Source organism: Amblyomma americanum, chromosome 4, assembly GCF_052857255.1.
Source record: "Amblyomma americanum isolate KBUSLIRL-KWMA chromosome 4, ASM5285725v1, whole genome shotgun sequence".
Lineage (NCBI taxonomy): Eukaryota > Metazoa > Arthropoda > Arachnida > Ixodida > Ixodidae > Amblyomma > Amblyomma americanum.
Genome location: NC_135500.1, coordinates 184506585 through 184521325, shown reverse-complemented (window position 1 = coordinate 184521325; position 14741 = coordinate 184506585). Strand labels below are relative to the sequence as shown.

Here is a 14741-nt window from a genome sequence, read left to right as displayed (position 1 = left end):
CGTCCCTCGACTCTTAGTAGTCTTTTTTCGCAGGAGAACAAATTAAGAGAAGCTTGTATGGCTTGTTATTCACAAACGCAATTTTGGCTAGTTCCTGTTCTGCATATAAAAAGGTAGGTTGGGAATTGTATCCTTCTTTGTGCAGCCTAAACAGTCTCATTACGGCAGGTGTAAGCAGGTGCTATTGTGTTTACGTGAACAGATTTTTCCTTAACCATGCTACTGCGGAGAATTTATTCATTAATGCGATAGCATTAGAAGCATCATCTGTAAAAACAATATGTCGTCGGAAGCTAAATTCACTGATTGGCTGGAGGGAAATGACGTCACCAGGCCGGAGCCTTCCGACTGGGGGAAGAAGATCGAGAAACACGAGGAGCTGCAAAGACAAGCCCAGCAACGGGAGCAGGCCGCGGACAGAATTAAGGAGCTCCGCAGGGACGGCAGCTTCCCAAGGTTGGGAGAAGACAAGAAGGACCAGGCGACCCCTGGGAGCCAGGAGGCCCCCAAAGAGCACAGAAGATCGAGGTCCAGGGACGCCAAGAACCCCTGGGGCAAGACGCGGAGAGACCCGAGCAGGGACCCGAAACAAGTAAGCTTTGTAGAAGGGCCCTCCCAGGCTAAAGATGACAAGGATAGGGAGATCGAACAGCTAAAAAGGAAGGTAGAGGAGCTTCAAGGGCTCCTAGCCAATTTTATCAAAGAACAGAAGGAGGATAAGAGAAAGGCAAGAACGGAATCACCCTCTCGCACACAACTAGCACAGCCAAAACAGATAGTCCAACAAGTCACCCCCCCCCCCCCCCCCCCCAGCACCCAAACCGCAAGCAATAGCAGGCGAGGCGATGGAGGAGGCAGAAACAATCGGGAGACCACCGCTCAAGCGTACGGGGGAGGAAGAGGCCGACATATGGGTAGCATTCAAGAAAGAGGGAGAAGCCAATCGGGCCGCAACTAAGGCAAATCAGGCAGAACTCAGAGAATTCGTGGCACAAATGATGCTTGCACACAATCAAGCGCAAGAGAACGCAAACCAACAACACGAAAGCCTAGTCGCAGAACTACAGGCGCAGAGAGTAGAACTATACAGGCGCAGAGAGCAGAGCTAGAAATGCAAAGAGCTGAGCTGGTTGCCCACGCGGAGCGGCAAAAAAACGTTGAAGGAATTCTAACTCAGCTACAACATGGCCAGAAACGGTCGAAATAATTCCGTAATTTGGCAATGGAACTGCCGAGGGTTCCAACGCATGCGAGCGCTACTGCAACAATACATAGACACCCTAGAAGAAAAGCCGCTGGCAATAGCGATGCAGGAAACCGGTAAACTAGCAACCCTCCCAGGATATCAGGCATTTCACAGTCATAGGGGAGAGAAATCACACGTAACGACTCCAGTGAAAAGAAACATAGCGACAATTGAACACGAAATCAACTCTAAAGACATAGAAGGGGTTTTAGTAGAGATGCTCACGGGGCGAAAGGAAGAGCCGAGCCTCTTTCTCTTAAACATCTACTCGCGACCAAAAGAACGGAAAGTCAGATTCAGGGCCATCTTTAGGAAGGCCCTGAAGGCGGCGGGGAGAAATCCCCTGATTATAGTGGGCGACTTAAATGCGCAACACGAGGAGTGGGGCTACAGAAGAAGAGACGGCAAGGGCAGGCAGCTATGGGAGGACATACAGGAGCTAGGTTTTACACTACACACCGACCCAGGCTGCCCGACCAGAAGAGGCAATAGCGTGATGGCGGACACCACGCCTGATCTGACGCTCTCCAAGAACGCAATAGCGGTTACTTGGAAGAATACAGAGCAAGACTTGGGAAGCGACCATTATATAATAGCCACAACATTAACGAAAGGGGTGAGAGAAAACCGGCTAAAACAGCCGAAAATCACGGAATGGGAAAGATTTAGAAAACGACGGGGGGAAATCTCGATCGGAACCATCACGGACATTGGGGATTGGACAGATACACTAAAGAGACACGTCGCTGAGGCGACGATATCTTTAGAGGGTTCAGACGCTCCATTAATAGCCGACAGCAGGCTCCTCCACATGTGGGAGGCAAAATGTGGCCTAGAACGCAGACTTAAAAAGCAAAGGTGGAATCGAAACCTCAAAAGAAGGATAGCCAGACACAACCGGGAGATCGAAAAGTATGCGATGCAACTTTGCGAGCAAAACTGGTGTAGCAGGTGCGACGACATGGAAAGAGGTATGAGCCTAGCAAAAACGTGGAACATTCTGCGACACTTGCTAGATCCAACCAAATCAAAATCTCAGGCAGAAATCAGGCCAGCCAAAGCGCGACACGTATATGATGGGTCAGACGAGGATTTTATGGAGGGAATCATACAAACATACGCAGATGTAACTCGCTCTAGCCTACCGGAGTATAGGGGGCCTCCCAGAGAGGAACTCGATGCACCTATAACGGAGGCAGAGGTGAGAGCAGAGATAATTAAGCTCAAAACGAAATCCGCTCCGGGCCCGGACGGTATCACAAACACAATGCTGCGGAATCTAGACGACAAGTCGATCACAGCAATTACAAACTACATCCAGCAAGTGTGGGAAAAGAGTGAGCTCCCCAAGCAGTGGAAGGAAGCTAGTATTATACTAATTCCTAAACCAGGCAAACCACCAAAGCTGGAAAACCTTAGACCGATCTCTCTTACGTTCTGCGTAGGAAAGTTAATAGAGCACGTGATTCAAACGAGAATGACTCGATTTATGGAAGACAACGAGCTATGGCCAAACGAGATGATCGGCTTCCGACCGAGCTTGAGCACCCAAGATGTAATGCTGAGACTTCAGCACGATATCATAGATTCGCGGTCGAGAGACGCAAAGGTAATCTTAGGATTAGATATAAAAAAAGCCTTTGATAATGTCAAGCACGAGGCAATCCTAGCAGAACTACAAGAAGTAGGTGTAGGCTGTACAACCTACAACTACATAAAAGACTTCCTGTCTGATAGGACAGCCCGTATAAAATATCAGGACATAGAATCAGAGGAAATCACGTTCGGAAGCAGAGGTACCCCCCAAGGCTCTGTACTATCCCCGCTCCTCTTTAACCTAGCAATGAGAGGCCTCCCCACGAGACTCAAAGAGATAGAAAACCTAAACTTCAGCATGTATGCGGACGATATAAACGTTTGGATTAACCAGGGTAGCGACGCTGACATCGAGAGCAAGCTGCAGGAAGCCACGAATATAGTGGTGGACTACGCAGCAGCTAGGGGGCTCTCGTGCTCACCAGAGAAGTCAGAGCTCCTGGTGTACAACCCTAAATCTCTGAGACTTAAACAAAGCAATGACTTTACATCACAGTCGATGGTAAACCGGTCCCCAAGGTAGACAAGATCAGGATTCTTGGTCTCCATATCCAAAGCAATGGATATAATGATGCGACTATAAAGAAGCTGGAAGGCTATGCGGCACAGGTCATATGAATCTAGGAGAATAGCCCTCAAGGGAAGAGGGCTTAAAGAGAGGAGCCTAATTAAGCTGGTGCAGGCCCACGTTATTAGCCGTCTGAGCTACGCCACACCATACCTTAATACACGGGCCTCGGAACGAGACAAATTAGATTCGATAATCAGGAGATGCTACAAGCGAGCACTCGGTATACCCACAAGCACTTCAACCGAAGGACTCTTAGGGATGGAAGTTCGCAACACATGGAGGGAAATCGCCGAGGCTGTTAAAACAGCCCAGCTGGAAAGACTTAGCCAATCCAGCACAGGTAGGGTTATCCTAAACATGGTAGGAGTACAAATAGACAGGGGTATGCAAAAAAAGCAGGACATCCCAAGAATAATTGGAGAACAACTTAGGGTGGATCCTCTTCCTAGGAATATGCACCCCACCTTTCACAAGGAAAGGAGGGAGAAGAGAGCTGAGGCGCTAGTCAGGCGCTTCAGCGAGGCAAACGAGAAAACAGTAGCATACACGGACGCGGCGAGTGGCAAGCTGGGAGCGGCGGTAGCCTCGGTGGTGGATGGCCGAGGTGAGGCAGTCTCATCAGCAACCGTACGCAGCCGCAATCCGGAGTCAGCAGAAGAAGCTGCAATAGCGCTTGCTTGCGTAGGGACAGAAGCAAAATTCATAGTTAGCGACAGCAAAACGGCCATATATAACTATGGTAGAGGTAGGATTGCACCAGAAGCGATGCGGATACTAACAGGAGGAAAGATAGACAGGAAAATTAGCCTCGTATGGGCACCAGCTCACACGTCAGTTCCATGGGCAATGAGGCGGAACACGCTCTGGCTCGAGATCTCTACTTCCGAGCCGGAGCAGAACCGCCCGACTGCAAAGAACTAGACGAGAGACTGAAGAATTACACGGAAATAACTGAAAACTACAGATTACAAAGGAGACTAGTCCTTCCACCGGACAGAGAGCTCGGAAACAAAGAGGCGACGATCTGGCGCAGATTACAGACAGGAAATTACATTAATCTGGTCTGGGCATCGCACGTCCTCAACGACGAAGACATAGATGATAAGTGCAAAAAATGTGGAGAGAGGGGGACCCTCGATCACGTAATTTGGGAATGTGTAGACTCCCCATGGGCTAACGAAGGAATTGGTAGTAGAGAAGCCTGGGAGACCCTTCTGCGGAGCACGGTCCCCGTCAAGCAGAAGCAAGCCATTCATCTGGCGGTGGAGGCCGCGAAGAGCCAGCAACTCTTTGACTGCCTTTAATCGCGGGGGTCCCGGCCCCTACCCCCAGGCCTGCGTGCCGGGGGTAGGGAGTAGGGGGCCTCCCTTCTGATGGAAATAAAAATTTTTGGAATGGAATGGCCTTCCGACTGGCCGGAAGGAAGTAACGTCGCAAGACCGCAAATTAAGTGACGTCACTTGCGGTATAAACATCCTCTCCTAAGGCTAACTGGAAACACATAATGTCATTAAGTGTCCGTGTAAACTTTTTATTTATTTATTTATTTAGTCTTCAAAGGCCCCGAGTGGGTGTAAAGTACGGCGTTATCGGTTAGAGACGATTTTCGATGGGGGGAGGGGGGGCGTGATTTCTGTTGGTCAGCCAATAGGTGGGAAAGTCGTTCTAGTCCTGGGCTGAGCGTAAAAAAATGTTACTTCTGAAATGTTATATGCGCGCTGGCAGTAAACGACTTTAGAATGGCTGCAGCGGGTTAGACGATGAGCGGTTAGACGGCAAATATGTCAAACGGCAAGATACGAAAAAAAGACTGCTTATAGGCAAAGACTTCATAATTCAAAGACTATAATGGTGCCCTGTCCGCACCGTCTTGCGACACAACAGGCTCGTGATAGTCTACTTCGTTAGAGTGGGCAAGAAAAAAAAAATTGGCTGTGGTTTAGCTCTGGCTAACCCTAGTTGAATTGCGAAAGCTTCGTTGCCTCGACACGTCATCTACGCAGCGTCTCATTCCGACGCTCTCGAGAGCTCAAACCAGTCTCTTCCGCAGTTGAAGAATCACTCCGGGACGTGGCACTTCTTTTAGCCGCATCTGCGTTACGACGCTTCTTGGGTCGTGCGGAGCGCTCTTATTCTGGCGTCTCTTGAGCGCGTTCTCTCCGCTTCGTTCTGTCGTTGTTGCGTCTCTCTCGCGCTCTCCATAACGACTACAATACACTGAGGCGAAGCACACACTCACACATATATATATGGCCGCAGCGAGGCGACACCTCCTCTCCCTCTATCCCAGCGGTGCACACCTGTGGTGGAGCGAGCGGCGACGGCAGCGGCGTCGACGGCGGCGCCATCTGCTGGAGCGCGGCTGCGGCGTTACTAGGCAACGGCGGCTCAAAGTCGTTCGTGGGCCAGCGCATATGGCATACGGCTGAAGTGCACGACGAGCCGAAATGGCTCGCTGGCTGGCGTAGTAAAGCTTTCGCTTTAAAATAACAATGCCCTGCCCGCCCCGCATAAGCCGTGACAGTTTGCAGCGGGAAGCTAAGATGTGGAGAAAAAAAAGCGGGGATTAAGTGGAGATTTTAATTTGGTTACACTAGTGCGATAAGAGTAGTTCGCCATCGGATCAAACTGATTATAGTTAGTATGAAGAGGATCGACTATATATATATATATATATATGTGTGTGTGTGTGTAGAGAGAGAGAATGTGCATACTGCTAGTTTAGGCCTGACAGTTGTGCTGCAGAGCCGAGAAGTTTGACAGCAGTGGCTGCTAAGACAAAGTTACGGCGTAAGTAGCCAAGTGGGTGCGATTAGCAACTAATATGACCGGACCAAGCTATATAGGTCTCAGGAGATGTTAATGACTAGCCACTTAGCCGTGTCAGTTAGCACTGTAGGATAACTGTAAAATCGTAGGTGGAAGCTTGGTTGTTATGACGGCAATGGACAGAGTGTAGTGTGTTTTTTATCATTTAATTTTGTAAGTTCGATATCACACCACTCTTGTATTCTGAAGAGGTGTCTCTGCAAAGTGGCAACATCAGATAGCTTAGTTATGTGGTGCTACACTACAGAATCAACTGCAAAAAGACGGAGGGGCAAGTAATTAATTCACGTTAACGAAATAAGTGGCCCTAGCATGGTAGCTTAAGGGATGCCTGAGAGGCCGTTGGAAAGAGGAGCAGGAGTTGGCAGCGATGGACTGGACATTATTTCTTAGAAACTCGATGTTCCATTTCAGTGCACATGGGGCTAAATTAAGGCATGGGAGCTTGAGTATAGAAGTAGGTGACGATAAGGAACTTTGTGGATAGCTTTCTCAAAATCTAGAAAGAGGGCATCATTCGGTCTATCAAGGTAAAGCTTTTAGTGACTATCGAAGGAAAACAGCAACATGGATTTCACAGGAATGACCTTGACAAAAGACGTGCTGATTGATATAAAAAAGAACTTTGTGTTTGGCAAGTAAGTAGCAACGTTGGAATAAATATTTTCTGCAATTTTTGAACGAACACTTCGGATAGATATGGGCTGATGGTTATTGGGGCATGAACAGTTATCTTTTCTGAAGGTGGGAACGGCCATCCTAATCCTCTAGTCAGCGGGAACGGAACAGGTAGTTGGAAACTGCTTTAACTTGACTGACAAAATTAAGTTGCAGATATTTTTTTTAGTATCTTTGGGCACTTTAGCATTTATACTATTGTTTATAAATACTTTTTATCATTTGTGTTGAAACATATCAAAACTGTAGAAAATAACAGGTGCTTTCCATCAAGTGAACTTTTTTTTGGAGCAGTACTTGGTCACAGCCAGTGTCATCATCATCGCAATCATCAGCCCGACTACACCCACTGCACGACAAAGGCCTCTCCCATATATCTCCAACTGACCGTGTCCTCTGCCATCTGCGACCACCTTATCTCCGCAAACTTCTCAGCCAGTATAATACAGATTCATATCTACGGCAAATCACTAGTACACAAGAATGTAGGATGCTGACTGCCACAAAGGAAGGGAGCGAGCGTGGCGTAATGTGGCCGGCCTTCGCAGGCTGAGCTTCCTTGAAGCCATTCCTTTTCATCCTTCTCCTGGGACAGTGAAATCAGCCCTGCGTAACTGTCGGGATTAGGCCCTGGCCAATAAAGCCTACCACAAGCAGTCTCGTGCAGTCAAGTTCTGTTTATTTCCACTAGGTCTCAGTACTGTCACGTGACGCTCCCTAAGTTTATTTTCCTCCATGCTGAGCTCGAGTTCTACCACTCGAGGTGGCTGCACGTTAAGACCAAGCATCGTTAAAAAAAGGCTTTTAGCGTACTGGAGACTCATTAGCGTAGACATATAGGGGTCCACCGGACGCCGGCTGAGTACGCGCAGTAGCATATGGGTTGGACCAGGCGGGGCCGCTGCGCATGCGCAGCCGGCGACGCGTAAACCGGTGTACGTCTACACTAATACGTCTCCGGTATGATAAAAGCTTCTAACATGTAGTTTTTTAATTCAGTTATGGAGTCAACGTGCGCCTTCTGCTAAAGGACATCAGGTCATTCTGGAAGTGTTGTCAGCCTAAAAATTATAAACAAACCATGGTTCAAAAAGCCTTGTCAAACAGTTCCTGAAGGCGTGGGCTACTTGGGCCTTCCCGTATCAGGTCCTCTGCGGTTTCCCCTGGAGCAGCTGTGGAAGAACGCGCAACCGAGAAGCTGGAGTAAGCGCCCGCGAACACAGATTGTAGTGCAGACAAAGTTATGCAGAATGTTTCGGTAAAGACTGTCCGCAATTTTTAAAAATGGACATTTTGATGTACTATAAGGGTGGCTCCCTTCTGCACTAAATAGTCCCGCATAGTTTATCCTGGCTTATTTGTCAGCAGGACTAGTTTGTGTACAAGTAACCAACACACAAATTTATCTGTCTATATGCCGTTTTCTACATCGGGTGCAACACTGTGAAAGGTACGGATATAGTCCGCATGAAAATATAAAGGAAGGTGTGTTACTCCGCACTTGTTTTGTGGCCGAGTAGTCTAAGGCATGAGAAAGCGACAGCTCAACGTCAGCAATAAGGGCGAATTTAATCAAGCTCATGTCAGATGTATCGTGCAACAAGCATGAAGGCAAAGAAGCACTTACCATTTTTCACTCACCACATGGAACGACCTACTCTTTCATCGCGGAAACAGGAAGTGTAAAAAAGAAAGCTATATAGCTTTGTCGGCGCTGCACTTGATGTATACCGAAAGTATACCTAAACGGAGTGCAATATGAAATACTATCACCGTAAAAAATAATAAGTAAGCGTAAAGTTAAATGATCAGACAGTAGGACAAAGGTGCAAATAAAAATTCCTTCCAAAAGGCTGGGCTGCGCTAAAAGCCAAATAAACGAGAGACAGAAAAAAAAACTGCGAACAAGGGAGCAACACACGTATCGCTTGCCTCTCTTAGGAAGTGGAACTACGTGTTTGTTTCTAGTCTTCATGTCGGTATAGATTTATTTATGTGGTTGGGATAAATGTGAGTGTATTTGCTGCTTGCGACACAATGGTCACGCCTTCCATCACGGAACGAAATGTGAAAGCAACAAACGGTCCACAAGAACAAAGTTTTGGATTAGAAAAAAACAAAAAATGGCCACTGCCGAAATCCAGAAACAGCCGGAGGGCCTCCAATCACACAGTCCGTATGATGACGGCAGCGGGGAAGTGTTGCTGAACAGTCGCAGAAGGCATGGAACATGACACTTTTTCGTTCCGCTTTGGCGTGGTTTCGAGTTGACGTTGGCTTGTTACGGTTACAAATGTTGTCAGTGTCCTATAATTGACCTTTTATAACTATAGGTTTGTAGTGCAGTCCTTGTATGTCATTTTGACACCATATCATGTATGATCGAACTAACACCTCCTACATGGTCTAAAAAAGAAAAAGGATGTCCTACGACACCCTGTCGAAAGCCTTTGAAAGGTCTACCTTCAGAATTCGTCAAGGGCCCGGCTATCTCCGCAAGGCTGCTGGCTATGTTTCTGGCAGGTATTTCTATCTACATAAAACACTGCATGGTGACTAGAGAGTTCTAGAGATGACATCATCATTATCATCAGCCTGACTACGCCCACTGCATGATAAAGGACTCTCCCATGTCTCTCCAATTAATCAGGTCCTGTGCCGTCCGCCTGCGGCCACCGTATCCCCGCAGACTTCTTAACTTCATCCTAATGCGTAACTTTCTGCCGCCCCCTGTACACTTGCCTTCCCTTGAAATCCACTCCGTTACTCTTTCGAACTATTTTGAATATGTAGGCAAACAAAAAATACATCAAATCAATGTTTAGTCATCTTTGTTTAGCACATGAGTTTTTCCTGTCCAACCTAAGCAGAGTTCTTGTTGGTTGTTCAGGCGGTACGGTGAATCACCAAAAGTTCTTGTTGGTTGTTCAGGCGGTACGGTGAATCACCGAATGTGTACAAAAATTACACACAGAACAATGACATTAGGCACACTTGTACATGCGTATTATGCAAAAAAATATGCATACATATTGAGCAAATAGGAATACAACTAAAAGAATACAACCAAAAATGCACAGAGGACATCATAACAGCGTGAAATGAGCCATATCTAAACAAATATAAAATTTGAAGTAAAACAGGGAAAGTAGAATAGAGCATGCAAGAGGCCATCAGTGATTTATCTGCAAGGATGAGCACCATTTTCTTATTGCTTTAGTCATTTTACGTTTAGTTTTGAAGTGGGAAAACTCTTTGCCAAGTTCATTGAATATTTGAGGCACATATCTCCTTATCTTTTCCCCATAATGTGCAAAGCAGCGTGGCTTAATATAAGTTCCTATCTTTCTTAGGGCAGCGTTTTTCTTGACGGGCATTTTGAAAGAATTTGTAAAGGAATGATGTGCGAGCACTGTGTAATAAAATAGTTCCCACATGTCTAGTAGGCCTAGTCTATTGTATTTTTTCTCCTTATTAACCTCCTCCAGCATAGTACCATAAGTTACACTGTTCACAATTCTTTTATGCGATTTATGGCTCCCATTTTGTGATCAGAGCAAGTTCCATACAATGTTATGCCGTAGGTTGCAATAGATTCAGCTAGCGCCTTGAATATGATGTGCCTTAGGTGCATCAGTCTTACCTCCGAGGTTGTACATTATCGAGGACACGGCTCTAAGCCTGTTACATATATACTGCACATTATTATTTCATGTTACATGCTCATCAAATATTGCGAGTTATTTAACCGAAGGTGCAAATGGTATGACATTACATGCACACTGATCACAATGCGAGCCATGTAAAAAAAGTGACTCATGTAGGGGCGTTCGCTTGTGCAGGTTTCTAAAACAGAAGCTTTGTTTTTTGTCGATTTAAATATATTGAATTTTGGACAAGCCAGTCTATCACCTTGCACATATCCTGCTGAAGCTTTTTGCTCCCAGAATGAAGATCAGTGAATTCTAGTGCTATTGCGTACAGAAAAATTCGAGGTTAATTTAAAAAAGCCCGACTTCAGAGACGTACATATTGAATAGTAACGGGCCCAGTGTACTTCATTGAGCAACACCAAATTTGATCGCCTTAAATTAACTGTACTTGTCGCCAATTCTAACACACTGTGATCTCTGTGAAATATCCCTGAAAGAGTTGATGCAATTGTCCCCTGAAACCCAAGTTTTCCAACTTTTGCAACATTAATACATCATCAATATCAAAGGCTTTTGATAGGTGCAGAGTGCACTCTGCCCAAGTAGCACAAGGTGGGCTCCGAACTGAGGCCCCTTGTCGGTCCCAAGTGGGCAGCCCGTATGGACCCCATGTGGGATTTGTAACTCGTGCCCAGAAGAGAACCAGCTTGGGCAGCCCACCTGAGAGTAAACAAGGGCAGACTGTTTCGGCCTGCCCAAGAGGGCTCAATCTCTACCCACATGAGCAGCCCATTTTGGTTGCCCCAAAAAAACCCGACCTGGCCCAACGTGGGCAGCCCATTTTCATGCCCTTGCACAGCCCAGTTCGGCCCAAAGTGGGCAGCCCTCCTTGGTTGCCCAGATGTAGCCCAGTCTAGGTACAAGTGGGCAGCCCAATTTGGCCCAGACCGGGCTTTATCAGGGCAACCAAACTGGGCTCCCCTGATGAAGCCCAGTTTGGGCCAAGTGGGCAGCCATTTCAGAAGCTTTACAAAGCACTAGCTGCACACACATTATTGATGCATAACCAAATTATAGAAATTCCGATGTACTTGCAACGATGTCATATGCAGATGCACCAATATTTTCAGCTTTGTTCTGCCATGATAAGGCAGAGAAGCTTAATTATGATATATAAAATTCAAAAGTTGTTTTATTGCATGTTCTATTGCATTATTTCACAAAAGCGAGAGCTTGGTTGTCAGGATGGAGTGCCCGCGTCAGATTCCTCCTGGCCTCCCGACCACTGTCCCGGTCCCTGGCGCAACACAAGAAGTTTGAAATCGGAGAGCTGATGTGGGCCACATCCGCATCAGGCACCCTCCGGTGCACAGCAGCTGTAATCAGACAATTCGCAATTATGAATGTGCAAAACATGAATTTTCAGCCATGTGGTCAAACCTTGTAATAACATAGAGAAGACTGCGGCAAAACACAGTGTATTGGCATTAATCATAAAAGCAGGCACGAAATTCGTGCAAATCTATAGAGGCGTGCAAGTTGTACAAACCAAACTGAATAGCACGGTGCCGTTAGCAACTCAGATAGTGGACTGTTTTTTGAGACAGCAAAAAAAATAAGGAAAGAACTACAGAATGCTCTATTCAAAATTACGGCAAAATAATTCTACCTATTAGAAAACTTGAAAGCATTATTCCATTCGAATGTGCACTACACTTTTTTGCTAAGCAAACTGAATAAAACACATTTCACCTGCTCTTTGCAGTTTCCCAATTATTGGCACATTTTCGTAAACATGACAATAAATTTCAGCAATTCCTGATAAACAATGAGCTGAAATAAGTAAATAAAATTTGCTGCTCACAAACATGTACTTTTATGTTGTAACCTGTGGATCATACCTTTTATTTCGAACAAGAATATTCAACTACTGTAAACTTCCGAACAAGCGTCCCCGCGAATGCAAGGCCCCCCCCCCCTAACTTCACTGTTAATTTCTCATTTCCACCCTCCTCCCCGCCCACTCTGCACCCTTATCATGCACCGCACCCGGGAAACACTGGCCTGCCCCATCCAGTCTAAGAATCCAATCCAATCCAATCCTGCTTTTCAAGCTACACGCATGCCCGTTCGTCACGGACCATTTGTCTAGTTTTGGCATTGTCAAGTCAACAATGCATTCGTACACAGCGGCGAAGGAACTTGAGGTCATACAATGGCATCGTGAAAACACAAGGAACGTTCACCAAACGTCTCGAGACTTCAAGTTCGTCCGGAAGCGGATATGGGAATGGGACAAGATGTTTGAGAAGTCGCTACAGCAAAACTATGGGAAAGCACAACTTCGAAGAAAGTTGAGTAACGGCGCGCGCTGTTTAGTGAATGCATGGACGATGCGCTCTTTGAGCAGGAAAGAATGGCTGGACGTTTTAAATCCATGTGCACTGCACTTTTTCTTTTTCCTGCCGGGAAAATGTCGCTGCCATCTTCAATTTTGGCGCCGTTCCTGGATAGCGTCCCCCCACCCCCCTTCTATTTTGCCAGTAATTTCGACTTGCAGGGGTGGGGGTGCTTGCTCGGAATTTTACGGTAGAGTCCCATATCACCTATCATATATATGCTCCACTTAGCCTGTGACAGATTGAAATTCCAGTTTCTTGTAACGCATTACTTCAACTATAGAAACCTACTGTTAGCCTGTTTGAATAAATTAATGCATGCTAATCCCCCCAAAATTAAATCCCACTCAAAACAGCCTCTGTAAGCTAAAAATGGCCACAAATAAAAATACAGGTACCACTGCTGCTCATCAATTACAAGGCTGGAAGCAGCATCAACCAATTTTTTAGCGTATATTTTATATGCGATGTTACACTGCGACTTCAAGATGGTGATCATGGGATCTTTTTTATTTTTATTTATTAGTTACCTGCATCGCCCCGCAGGGCATTACAGCAGGGGGGTACAGACTTCATTTATAGGTATAAAGCAATTATTGCAGTGCATGGAAAAATGCTTCGTTAGATGTAATACATACAATGCTCGATGGCAAACTGTTCCAACTAAACATCACAAATTTGGATCAAGAGTTGGAAAAAATTTAAATTTAAATTTGATATTTTCTACATTCTATGTATTTTTTTTATCTGACAGGCATCAACATACCAAAGAGTCCCACAAACTTTTTACTGTTAACAAAAAATGAAAGGCCGCCACCGTCTTAAAGACGTTGAAGTAATGAGCGTTAGCTTTATTGGCCATGCGTACAACGAAAATCTTTCCGCATCCAGCAGGGCCAGTGAAGAAACCCTGAGCGGTTCGGAAAAGTAAACTTTTCCATCTAGCAGAGTGATCGACACCTAGCGCCATCTATCAGAGAAATGACGATGCACGCCTACCCGTTGTCGAGTTAAACCCCCTCGATATAAGTCCCAAACAGAATTTGCTTCGTTTGGGGGGTCAAGGTTGGCCTAGAATTCGGCTTGCAGTGCGATATGGTAACGCTTCAATTAGTACAAAAGTTTACCTATTATTTAACTGTGGTTTTATTTCTATACCACTACCCATAGGGTTTTATTTGCCTTTCAAACTCGGTGCACAACTGTCCAAGAATGGGTGCCCCTTGTTGTCGAAGTATATATATATATATAATGGAACGAATGTATACACTGTAGATAGGGCTACAAGTCTCAATGCGACATGTGCTGTTTTCTAGTTGCTGCAACAGATAGCGCTGTAATTTCAGGGTGGTACCAGACCCCATGAAATCTGGAAACATGATGAGTAGTTGCTGCCACAGATGGCGCTGTGATCTCAGGGTGGTAGCAGATACCACAAAATTTTGAAACGTGATGAGTAAGAGGTAATGCTCTTGAAAAAGAACAATTATGTCCTTAACGCGTCTACTTTTGCACGCCAAATTAATGCAGGATTATATACTACAGTAATTACTAATAAAAAGTGAGGCCCAATGAATGTGCTATTCTGATTCTCCAGCGGGTGCTCATCATGCATCCACAAGACTATTCACCCATACGACATCTTGGAACTAGAAAATGTCATACGTACTTTGCTATTAGCACTTTCCACAGAACCAATGCCATACCGTGGCAGTGCACGGGTGATCAGTGAGTGCAGAACATTTTCTCTGATGCATAAGTAGTTAGCA

General features: G+C 45.8%; 1 long non-coding RNA gene across 2 annotated transcripts in view; it reads right to left on the bottom strand.

Annotated features, from left to right (window-relative positions):
* Window positions 1-11749: 11749 nt before the first annotated feature.
* Window positions 11750-14741, bottom strand: part of LOC144128826 (uncharacterized) — a 36420-nt gene continuing 33428 nt past the window's right edge. For both annotated transcript variants that reach the window (XR_013313832.1, XR_013313831.1), the window contains one exon: window positions 11750-11949. This is a non-coding gene — a long non-coding RNA (uncharacterized LOC144128826). The remainder of the gene's footprint in view (window positions 11950-14741) is intronic.